Here is an 11714-nt window from a genome sequence, read left to right as displayed (position 1 = left end):
TGAGTCTAGCACCCTGGGGCTTCCCAGAGACAGGGCCTTTCTTCTCACAATCTGCCATGGGGCTAATGGGGTTTCTCCACAGATGCCTCAGACCCAGCATATCCAAATAGAGCACTCACCTCCTTCCCTGCTTCTCCCCACTCCAAACCTGCTGTCCCCAGTCCTCAACCTCTCTGGTGTGGCCAGCCACTCTTCAGCCCCAGGCAGACACCTGGAGAAACACTACACTCCATCTCTCACCCGCTACCCTCCAGCCCTCAAGCCGGCCCCTCCACCCCTTAGCACTCCTCCCTGTGCTCTGCCCTCTCCCTCTGCTTCCCTGGCCCCTGTAACCTTACCTGGATTACTGCAATCAGGCAGATGACTGGTCTCCTCCTCTGGTCTCCCCTGCTCTACCCACCTGGAGAATGCTGTATGATCAGCGACCTGATACCCAGTTGTAACTTCCATCCTTGACCATAGCCCTGGCTAGCTCAAGAGTCCTCCAGCCGCTTCTCACTGCCTCCAAGGTAAAGTTGCAGCCCCCATGAGCTGCCTGCTGCCCTCCTCACACCAGCTCATACCTGCCCTTCACTCCCCACACCAGCTGCCCTGGACTGTGGCATCTGGCCCCTTCAGGCCAGAGTCTTGATATGACATACATATTGCGAGTCCTCAGTTCTTCACCGTCTCATGACAGGGTGAAATTGGTTCCCATTTTACATCTGAGGAGACTGAGGCTCAGGGAGGTTAAGAATCTTGCCCAGCATCCCAGAGGCTGAGCTGGAATTCAAGCGCAGAGCAGCCTCACTGGGAAGTCGGTGCTGTCTCCTCCAGCTGTGCCCAGTGTGGTCAACCACCCTCCAGGTCACACGCATTCCTAGTCTCTCATGTTCATCAGCACACAGCCCAGTGCTCAGACTGCCCTTCCCTGGGGACCTCATTCTCTTCCACAGACTCATTTTCATATTCTTGCAGGTGGCTCAATATAAAAAATCTTATAGGGCAGGGCATGGTGACTCATGCCTGTAATCCCAGCACTTTGGGAGGCTGAGGCAGGTGGATCACTTGAGGTCAGGAGTTCAAGACCAGCCTGGCCTACATGGTGAAACCCTGTCTCTACTAAAAATACAAAAAATTAGCTGGGCATGGTGGCAGGTGCCTATAATCCCAGCTACTCGGGAGGCTGAGGAAAGAGAATCACTTGAACCCAGGAAGTGGAGGTTGTAATGAGCCAAGATCTCACCACTGTACTCCAGCTTGGGCACAAGAATGAAACTCTGTCTCAAAAAAAAAAAAAAAATCTTACCAATTTCTTCAAACAGAGTCAGCTCCTCTAGCCAACAAAGCTTTCCCCCTTTCCTGGCGTCAGGTCTTCACACCAGCTGTTGCTCCCTGTCTGCCCCGGGAAATTCTCCCCCATTCATTGCATGACTGGCTCCTCCTCATCTGTTAGGTCTCAGCTCAAATGTCACTTCCCCAGGGAATATAAAACAGTGAGACTTCGGAGAGTGGCACAGTCATTTTTACAAAGTTAAACATAAATTCACCATATGACCCAGCAATTCCACTCCTAGCAATTTATCCAAGGCAAATGAAAACACACATCCACACGAGACTTGTGTGTGATGTTCCATTGTGTGGATGACCACGTTTTCTTTATCCATTCGTCAGTTACACATTGGGGTTGTTTCCACCTTTTGGCTATTATGACTGAAGTTGCTATAAACATTCACGTACAAGTTTCTGTGTAGGCACATGTTTCATTTCTCCTTGGTATATACCTATGAGTGGAACTGCTGGGTCATATGGTAACTCTAATCTTTAATCATGTGAGGAACTGTGACTACTTTCCAAGGCGGCAGTGTGGGGGGATTCGGATCCTTCCACATCCTCACCAACACTTGTTATATGACTTTTTGATACCAGCCTTCCTAGCAGGTGTAAAGTGGTGTCTCCTTGTTTGGATTTGCATTTCCCTGATGACTAATAATGTCAAACACCTTTTCATGTGCTTATTGGCCATTTGTATATTTTCATCAGAGAAATGTCTAATCAGACTTTTTGCCCATTTTTTTTGCCTTTTTATTATTGCTTTGTGAGAGTTCTTTAGATACAAGTCTCTTATCAGATATATAATTTGCAAATATTTCTTCTTCTTTTTTTTTTTTTGAGACGATTCTTGCTCTGTTGCCCAGGCTGGAGTACAGTGGCACAATCTCAACTCACTGCAATGTATTGCAATTATTTGAACCACCTCCTGAGTTCAAACAATTCTCCTGCCTCAGCCTCCTGAATAGCTGGGATTACAGGTGTGTGCCACCACACCCAGCTAATTTTTGTATTTTTAGTAAAGAAAGGATTTCACCATGTTGGCCAGGCTGGTCTCGAACTCCTGACCTCAAGTGATCCACCTGCTTCGGCCTCCCAAAGCGCTGGGGTTACAGGCATGAGCCACCACACCTGGCCTATTTTCTCCCATTCTGTGGGTTGTATTTTTCCTTTCTTGATAATGTCTTTGAAATACACAAGTTTTTAATTTTTATAAATTCAAATTTATTTTTTCTTTTGTTCCTCATTATTTTGGTGTCATATCTATGGATCTATTGCCAAATCTGAGGTCATGAAAATTCTCCCTATGTTTTCTTTTAAGTTTTATAGTCTTGGTTCTTACATTTAGGGCTTTGATTCATTTTGAGTAAACTTTTGTATATGGTGTGAGGTAAGGGTCCAACTTCATTCTTTTGCTTGTAGCTAACCAGATGTCCCAGCACCATTTGTTAAAGTCTATTCTCCACTGAATGGTCTTAGCACCCTTGTTGAAAATCAGTTGACAGCAGACACATGGTTTTATTTCTATACTCTCAGTTCTAGTCCATTGATCTCTGTGTCTATCCATTGATCCAGACCACATTGTTTTGATCACTGTTGCTTTTCTTCATGACCACATTGCATGGAACACTGTGGTTCAAATATTTGTTGACTGTTCAAAGCCCAATAACCAAAAACCACCAGGAACACAACCATAGGATTTATTTAGCTTGCTGTAGCAAGGGAGAATGCACCCTGGAGAACTTCCCAAACATCTCAAAAGGAGAGTTATGAAAGGGACCTCTTCCAGGGTTGGGGTTGGTGCTGGGTGACTTTAGGGAGAGGGTGGGGAAGCAGAGGCCAGTCTGGGGTTGGGTGCTTCCAAGAAGTGGGCCAATTTGGTGATAGGGAACTTAATTTTTACATAGGAGGTAGGAGGATTAAAAGAGGGCCAGACTGTCACTAGTGGAGAAGGACTGGTCACTCAAAGAGGCTGGTCAGTCATTTTTGTGACCGTGGAGCAGTCTTCTCTAATGTGCTGTCTTGAGCACTGTCTTTTGTTTCTTTGGTCTGATTGTTAGCAAGGCTGTTTTCCACATTCTGGGAGTAAACAGATGGCCTCTGCTGTGGAACAACTAGAGATTCAGTAGGCCAAGGCAGCCTCCACCCATCCTGTGACATCTAATCCAATGCTTGCTTTAGGGACAAACACATCAGCCAGGGTCAGCTGGGGATAGCAGGAGGTGCCCTCAGTGTGTGATGGCCTGTGCCTAGACCACTAACTCACCATGTGGCCTGGGCCTGTTTCCTCATCTGGAATATAGGAAGATTGGAGGGGACAGTACCCCAGCCTCCTTCCAGTTCTTCCTCTGTGATCTAACTGTCTTCTTGTGCTATTTCAAAGACAGGGAAATCTCCCACGATGAGTGTCCTTATTTCACTGGCCAATACCACGTGTGTGCACTCACACACACTCCTGCACACACAGGCAGCTGTGACTCACCCACTTCAAGTCCCTGATTCAGTCTTATAGCTCAGCAGCTCCAGACATTTGAATTTCATACCCTGGCAAAATTTCCAAAAAATATTTTTGGGACCAACACAGGGTTGCCAATATTTTATTTTGTCAAATAGGACATTAAAAATAGCAAGTACTACCACCTGCCGCAAACATTGAATCATAAAAGGATAATATAATCAAGGATAATACTTTCAAATTTCCTGTGTTCCTCATTTTTTGGACAAGGGTGAAACTCCTGCTGGAATAGACAATTGTTAGTGTTCCCTGTGTTTGGGAATAACTGTTTTATCTTTTGACTTTGGGTCTTATTAAAATGCAAATGCTGTCTGAGGGGTAGCCTCAGTTGGCCACAAAGGAGTGAAGGGCTCGTGGGGAGGGGGTGTGGCAGGCCGAAGGAGGGGACAGGAAGGGCTCCGAGCTGAGCCCAGGACACCAGGTCTCCAGAAGCTCAACAAGCCAGAGAGGGAAGAACTCACACCCATGTCCCCACGCACATCTCAACAGCCTCTTTAATTGAGAAGTTTGAAACACAGGCCTGGGAGAAAGTGTTGGGTAACTGGTGAGGCTCTAGTCAAAGGAAGGTTGAACTAGAAATCTCCCCTCTGGCCTTGAAGCTGCACCCTCTTAACACCTCCCTAGCTGCCACATTCTACTTCCAGTTGTTTGCACCTGAAATGTTTGCCCAAAGCCTATGAGAAATACTGTGTGTGTGTGTGTGTGTGTGTGTGTGTGTGAGAGAGAGAGAGAGAGAGAGAAATCTCTGCAACCACAGTAAGTAGTTTTTGTAGAAGAGAGAAAGAAGCGGAAAGTAAGTTGTCCAGCCCCACAACAATGGTGTGAGTTTATTTTTAACTTTTTTGGGTCACAGGACAACACATAGCATTGGTGGTTCACTCTGTCTGGACCGTGCAGAGCCAAATTCAAAGAGTAGACCCCTCCTACCCCCCACCCATTCTCCCAGTGCCTTATGCACTGTGCTACTATTCCCTTAAAATGTGCTTCTGTGTCACCAAAGGGGACCAATCAGCATACAGGGGGAGGAGCTACTTGGGGCCCTGACCACCAGTTGTGCCAATAAAATAAGAGTCTATAGGGACTGCTCTAAGAGTGACAGCCTCCTGAGGAAGCTTGGTGCAAACCTGTTTAAAGGGACAGTGTATCAAAAGGGCCACTCCGGTGGTATAAAGCGTTCAGAGCCCCTGAGCTGAGCAATGCAGCCCCAAAGTGGCTGCTGTCCTTCTGGAAGATGATAATTTGCTGGAAAAGACAAGCGATTTATCTGTCTAATTGGGCTTTTATTTGCATTTTAAATCATGCTCTTTTGCTAAACTAATGGACCCCCTATTTATAGATGACTCCAACACAAAGTGACTACTAATTACTACAATTAATATCACGTTAAGGGCTTGCCAGCCAACTTCACAGCAACTTGTATCGCCTACTCATTTTCAATTAAGGCACATTGACAGGGAGAATACGTGGTTATTAAGAGAGGGCCCTGGGGTGTAATTACTGCTCACGAAGGTCATTAAGCAACTCCCCTGCAGGGTTGGCACCTTGGCGCCCAGGGGCTGGGGCCCAGGTCCACGTCCTACCCGGGAGCCATAAAGGCACAGTGCTCCAGGCTGCCAGGCAGATGGCAAGCCTGGCTCTGACTTGCCTGGAGGTGGAGCAGATGATGCCAGGACGCTGGGGCTGAGATAGCAGAGGCAGGGAGGCTGAGGGGGCCATCCCTCCTCCTCCTGAAGACAGCAGTTGTGGCAGCCACTGGAGAGTTGGCAGGAGCACCACAGCCTCCTTGGAGTGGCACGCAGCAAGTGTCTATGAGGCCTCCTCCGGGACAGACAGGGGGTGGCAGTAGGGGAGCAAGGTTTGGGGGAGGCTGGGAGGCAAATGCTTCAGGGCTGGGAGGGGTCCTGGGCTCCAAATGCTGGGGAATGGCCACTTCTGAGGAGGAGGAGGAGACCCTGGGGTGAAGTGAAGCCGTCAGAGAGAGGAAAGGGCCTGGAGGGGTGGGGTAGTAGTTGAAGAAGTTGGAGAACGTGAGCATTTCAAGATTTGGGACCAGGGTGCTTGTGACCAACTGTCCACTGATTCTTCCTGACCTGGCAGCCACAGCCCACCTGCCACAGTCAAGGCACGGGCTGTCAGCTCCAGAGCCAAACCCAAGGCCCAAGCAGGGGAAGGCTGGGAACCTATGAGGCACAGGGCCGAGACCTGCTGGTGGTGGGGTGAGGACCTGGGACAGGAGGTGAGCAGCCCCTGGCAGTGGGGTGCTGGAGCTGGGCCTGGGAGCCGGGCCAGGGCCTTCCTGACTTCAAGGACTCCGTGTTTACAACTTGGAATTGGCCAGGGTGGATGATTTAGATCACAAAACACTACAAACCTGCAACTGCCACAAACCAGGTGTTCTCCTTCAGAGAGCTGGGTGTTCAACATTTCCCAGCACACCACAGTCTTGGGGCAACCTGTCAGGGCACTGCGCTCTGGGGACTGCAGTGTGGGGCCTGGTTTATTTCCTTAGCACCTGAACCCACATCCATGTAGTGTACTCAGTAGGAGCTCAGTAGGCATTGACTGCACTGGGTTCGATGGGGATGGAGAGGAAGCCCACTTCTAAGAAGCGAGCTGCAGAGATAGCGTGGCTTCCCAGGAATCAGGTGGGGCTGTGTTCACCTCCAGACCTGGGGTCTAAATTTGGGACAAACCTGCAGGTATGGACAGACACTCCCTCCCCCATGGCCTCAGTCTCCAAGGAGTCCCTCTCTTACCAGACCGACACCCACACACCACCAGCTGCCTCGTCCAGGAAGGGGATTGGGCCTCCATGGGGAAGTAGGCTCTGGAGTATTGCTGAGTATGGGGAGGGAGGGCCCTCAGCCCTCTGGGGAGGACTGGGTTGGGGGGCCCCTAGGGTAGTGGGCAGGCCCAAATCATGGCTGTCAGGTTCTGCTGGCCGAGCTCCTGGGAAGGCTCTGCCTGTCAGCCCTGCACTAATGAGTCCTCCCCAGGCTCTGTCCTCATGCCTCTGTCCTAGCCACCTTCATTGCCTTGTTCCCGGGTGTCCTCATCCTTTTCAAATCACCTCCAGCGGCCTCTGTGTCCCTCCTCTATCCTCTCTGCATAGTAGGTCTTCGTCGGCACTGGGAGGGAAGGGAGAGGAGGAGGCAGGGTCGCGGTGCTGTGTGTTAGGATCAGGTTTGCTGCACGAGAATGATGGTGGCTCCCATAAGACGTTTCTCTCTCTCCTTACCATGGGAAGTCCAGGGCTGGGATTGGTGGTGCCATCGCTATCTGGTTGCTCTGCCATTCTCATAACGTGGCTCCCACATCATGGTCCAAGGTGGCAGCCATCAGTCCTGTCTGCCTCCGGCCAGCAAAGCGAAGGAGGAAAGGGCAAGAAGAGGAGCATGCTGGTCCCTTTGAGGCACTTCCTGAAATCCACAGGTGGCAACTATTCTGGCTCTCATGTTCTTGTACCTGAGCTGTGGCCCCCCTGCACTCAGAGAGGAACTTCCTTTGCCACCAGGTCCAGCCTTTGTCCCAAGAAGGCAGCACTCCACCGGCAGGGGACCCCAGCAAGCCTTGTCCAGGTGCCAGGGGTACACGGCTGTGGGCTCACCTTCCTGCCTGTGGCCCAGGAAGCACTCCCATGTGACCACAGCCTCTGTGGCAGGATGCCAGGCCCCGAGGAGCACACCAGATGCTGGAATTGCCATGGAGCCCACCTCTCCATGGGGGGGACTTTCACATGTGCAGGCTGCCCAGGGCTGGGGGTGTGGAGGGAGCAGGACACAGTGCCCACCATCCCGTGGGCTGGGTCTTGTGCCCTTAGCAGTCAGCCAGATTGTGCCTGGTAAACCATCTCTACTTCTTTGCTTTCTTCTTTCTAATTTCCTCCAGGAAACTCTCTGAGTGTTTGCTGGGCTAAAACCTGAGGAACTGGGGAGGTGATTAGAAGAGTTTCAGGAGCCAGGCACCCAGGGAGGCAGGGCAGATGGTGACCTCCTTACAAGGCCAACAAGACTCCCCCACCTTCCAGGGCTGGGACTCAGCATGGTTCTCCCCAGCTCTGCAGATCCCGGGAGCATCCACTCAGGAGCCGGCCCACCCAGGGTTAGCCCTCCCAGTGGCTCGGCCTCTCGTGTGACTCTTTTTTTTTTTTTTTTTTTTTGAGAGAGGGAGTCTTGCTCTGTAACCCAGGCTGGAGTAAAGTGGAGCAATCTCGGCTCACTGCAACGTCTGCCTCCTGGGTTCAAGCAATTCTCCTGCTTCAGCCTCACAAGTAGCTGGGATAACAGGCGCCCGCCACCAGGCCCAGCTAATTTTTGTATTTTGGTAGAGGTGGGGTTTCACTATGTAGGTCAAGCTGGTCTCAAACTCCTGACCTCAAATGATCCGCCCACCTGGGCCTCCCGAAGTGCTGGGATTACAGGCATGAGCCACCGCGCCCAGCCGAGACTCTTCTTCAGGCCCCATTTCTACCTCCCCCAGCTACCCTTTCTCTTCCCTCCCAAGTAGCCCTTGCCAGCCATCAGGGCTGGTGTCAGGGGCCTCTGCGGATTAGGAATGAGGGCAGCAGCGGGAACATGTCTCTGGGACCCCAGGTGGGCTCACATAGGCTCCCTGGCCTCCTGCTGCTTTTTTGCTTCCTCCACCTCCACTCCCCAGGCTCGGCTCTACGGGGGCTCAGTAGGCAGTTCAAGGAGGGATGCCACCAGGACTGCGCCTCCACCCCGGGCCCAGTGGGGGTTGTGTCTCTGGGCAGAGAGCTTCCCCAGTGGCTGTCCCCATGGGCCCACCAAGCTGTCTCATTCAGAGAGGCTGAGAACTGGCAAGGAGGAGACAGGCTGTCACTTCCCACTGGTTGGAGAAGGCACATAGTAGGCATTAAATAAATGCTATTCTTCCCAGCTTTCTCTTCCCCTGCATAACATGAAGTGCTTCGTGAAAATTTCCGGTTGCTCATAAAAATCTTAAATAGCTCTCACTTTATAAGTGTTTAAACAACTTAAAAATGTAACTACCCCATCACCCAGTTTCCTTTTCATGTGCTAGTTGGGGCTGTGTTTATATACACGGTTATGCCGCTGAAAGAAAGGGTCTCGGTGGCCACGACGCTACAAAGCCGGATGCCTGGGGTTTTGGTAATTGTCTTAGTGTATTTTGTGTTGCTTATAATACAATACCTGAAACTGGGTAATTTATAAAGATAAAGAATGTATTTCTTACAGTTATGGCAGCTGGGAAGTCCCAGGTCGAGGGGCCACATCTGCTGAGGGCCTTTGTGGGGCAGGGCCTCTGCAGAGTTCCCAGGCAGGCCGGCTCAGGTCTCTCTCCCTTTTATTATAAAGCCACCAATCCCACTCCGGTGAAAACCCATTCATCTACTAACCCATTAATCTGTTAATACATGAGTGGATCGATCCTTTCATAAGGGCAGAGACCTCATGACCCAATCACCTCTTAAAAGCCCACCTCCCAATACTGCAGCACTGGGGATTCAGTTTCAACAGGAGTTTCGGCGGTGATAAACATTCCAGCTATAGCAGTAAGGGTAGCTGGTGCAGTGATGTGCTTCATCTCTTCTTGGGCTGGCCTCCATGTCAACCCCCACTGCTGAGGCCACTCCCTGGGGCTCTTCCACTCCCTGATTCTGTCCCACCAGAAAGCGACCCACATCCACCCTTCCTCCTGGGTCCTTCCTCTTTCTCTTGACTGGGGCTCCTGACCTCGCTCTGGTCCTCTGTGCTTCGGGCTGCTGGGCCTGCCTCACCTCCACCCCGCTTGGCCATAGCCCCACACCCATCACATCCATAGTCCGGCTACCCAGTGAGCTGCCTCCATGGCCCGTTCCCAGAGCTGCTGGGCACATAACATATCCTACCTGGAGCAGGCCTATGGGCACCTAGCTGGCGTCTAGTTAGCCCCATCTCATCCTCAGAGCCCTCTGCCTCTTGGCAGAAACCACACCTCCTATTTCACAGAGAAAGAGAAGCTACAGGAGAGGAACCCTGACCTCCCTCCCATTATTGCCCCTCTTCCTCTCCCCCACCTGCCGTTCCCACCAGCGTTTAAACACCTGAGGCCTCCCTTCCAAATGGGAGCACCTCTCCCAGCCCTCACAGGGCCTAGACGTCAGGGCCGTACTGAAATCTAATTCTGCCATCTCCCCCGCCTCCTCAGGGCCCTTGCGACCGAGGCAGCGAGGCCTTGGCTGGCCGTGCCTCTGCTCTGCTGGGATTTCCCCTCTTCGTACCCACACGGCTCCCTCTTCCTCATGGTCCAGCGCAGCTCTGTCCAATTTTCCTCTGGTTTAATTTCCTTTGCTGCACCTGCAGCTCTTGGGCATAATATTAACTTGTCGTGCGTTTGTTTTGTGTCTCACCCTTTCAGCAGAACATCAGGTCCAGGAAGGCGAGTGCCTGTCTGTCTTGTACACAGATGTATTCCCAAGGCCTTGGGTGCGTGATTGTGCATCACAAAAGACTTACTCCATGAATGAATGCATGAATAAGTGAATGATCATTATTCTGATTCTATAGGTAAGGAAACTAAAACAGCCCCTCCCTGGCCACTCAAGCCTTCCTGCTTCTACCTGGCACACCCTTCTTCCATCCTGGGCTGCTCTCCTGCCTCTGTCTGCACTCCAGCCCTGGGAAGCCCTGCCCGCACTGGGCTTACCTCCTTTCACTGAGCTCTTCATCCATAGGCTAGCTGGGATTCTTCCTCTGCACAGTCCCTGTTACCGGGCATGGTTCATACCAAAGCTCCTTGAGTTGGTGAAAGAGAAAAGGGGATTTATTAAAACAAACCCCAGTAGCTCACCTGCCTTCAGGAACAGGCCAGGGGTGTCTCAAATGGGCTTGTGAGGTGTCTCAGGACAAGCCATGTGCTGCACCCACCCAGAAGCAGGGCTTAACCCTGCCCCTCTCCTCTCTTGGTACCTGGGACAACCCAGGCTGAACTCCTAAAACTCTTAATGGCCGCCTCTCAATGATTCAAAGGTCCTGCATTTTCTGATTCCTCCACCCCGTTCTGCAGGAGCCCAGTGAGAGAGTTTTCTGGGTTAGCCCTGGGGGTGGCTGAACTCATGTTGGAAATGATCCCTAGAGGGGGATGTGTCTGTGATGGGTCAGGGCACTGCCCCAAGCTCATTATTGAGGAGAGCCTGAAAGGCTCCAAGATTCCATCACCTCCTTCCCCACTAGCCTCAAAACCTCCCAACCAGAGTCTGCTCACAATGAAGCCAGGATGGGCTGGGAGTCAGGAAGGTGCAGGGGGTCAAGGAGATGGGATGGGGCCAAGGAGGCAGTTCCTAGGGAAGGGCTCCAGACACCCACCTGCCACTGGACTCTGCCAGGGCCGGAAGGTGTCTCAAAGGAGAGCTGAGACTCATTTTGCATATTCCTTGCCTTTCACCCGTCTTCCTGGTTCCCGGTGGCAGGATGGTTTCCTCCCTTGCAATGGCCCCTGTACAAACAGCATAACTAGGCGGTGGCTGGATCTTCTGGGACCCTTCCATGCTTTTGGGCCAGATACCCACATCTTCCATCTCTCTTCCTCAGGGGCCTCCAGGGTCTTGCACGCAACCTTTGCAAATGGACATGGCCTCTTCTGCCTATAATTTGCCCCCTTCGTCCATCCTCTCCCTCTGCACAAGCTACCACTGTGCACCTGGTTTCCCCAGGCTCGCATTTTCTCTGTCTCTGTCCATCTCTCTCCCTATGTCTGTCTGTCTCTCTCTCTCTCACTAGCCACCTCTACCCCTTCATCAGTCTTTAAGCCTTGTGTCTTCCAAGTCTCTGTCTCCATCAGTTTCCCGAGCCCAGCTTCTGTCATCCCTGCTTTATAACCGAGATGGTCTCCTAAACAGCCCTCTGCCTCCAGCCTGGCCTGTGCC

The 11714-nt window shown here is 51.6% G+C and overlaps 1 long non-coding RNA gene across 1 annotated transcript; it reads right to left on the bottom strand.

Annotated features, from left to right (window-relative positions):
* Positions 1-5090: 5090 nt before the first annotated feature.
* On the bottom strand, positions 5091-11284 carry LOC134810294 (uncharacterized). The gene is made up of 4 exons (XR_010157982.1): positions 11155-11284; positions 10496-10584; positions 7065-7174; positions 5091-6954 (listed from the first exon to the last, which is right to left on the bottom strand). It is a non-coding gene; the product is annotated as an uncharacterized LOC134810294 (long non-coding RNA).
* Between the last annotated feature and the right edge of the window lie 430 nt (positions 11285-11714).

The sequence above is a fragment of the Pan troglodytes genome, chromosome 5 (genome assembly GCF_028858775.2).
Source record: "Pan troglodytes isolate AG18354 chromosome 5, NHGRI_mPanTro3-v2.0_pri, whole genome shotgun sequence".
NCBI classification, from domain to species: domain Eukaryota; kingdom Metazoa; phylum Chordata; class Mammalia; order Primates; family Hominidae; genus Pan; species Pan troglodytes.
This window is presented reverse-complemented; position numbering and strand designations above follow the sequence as displayed.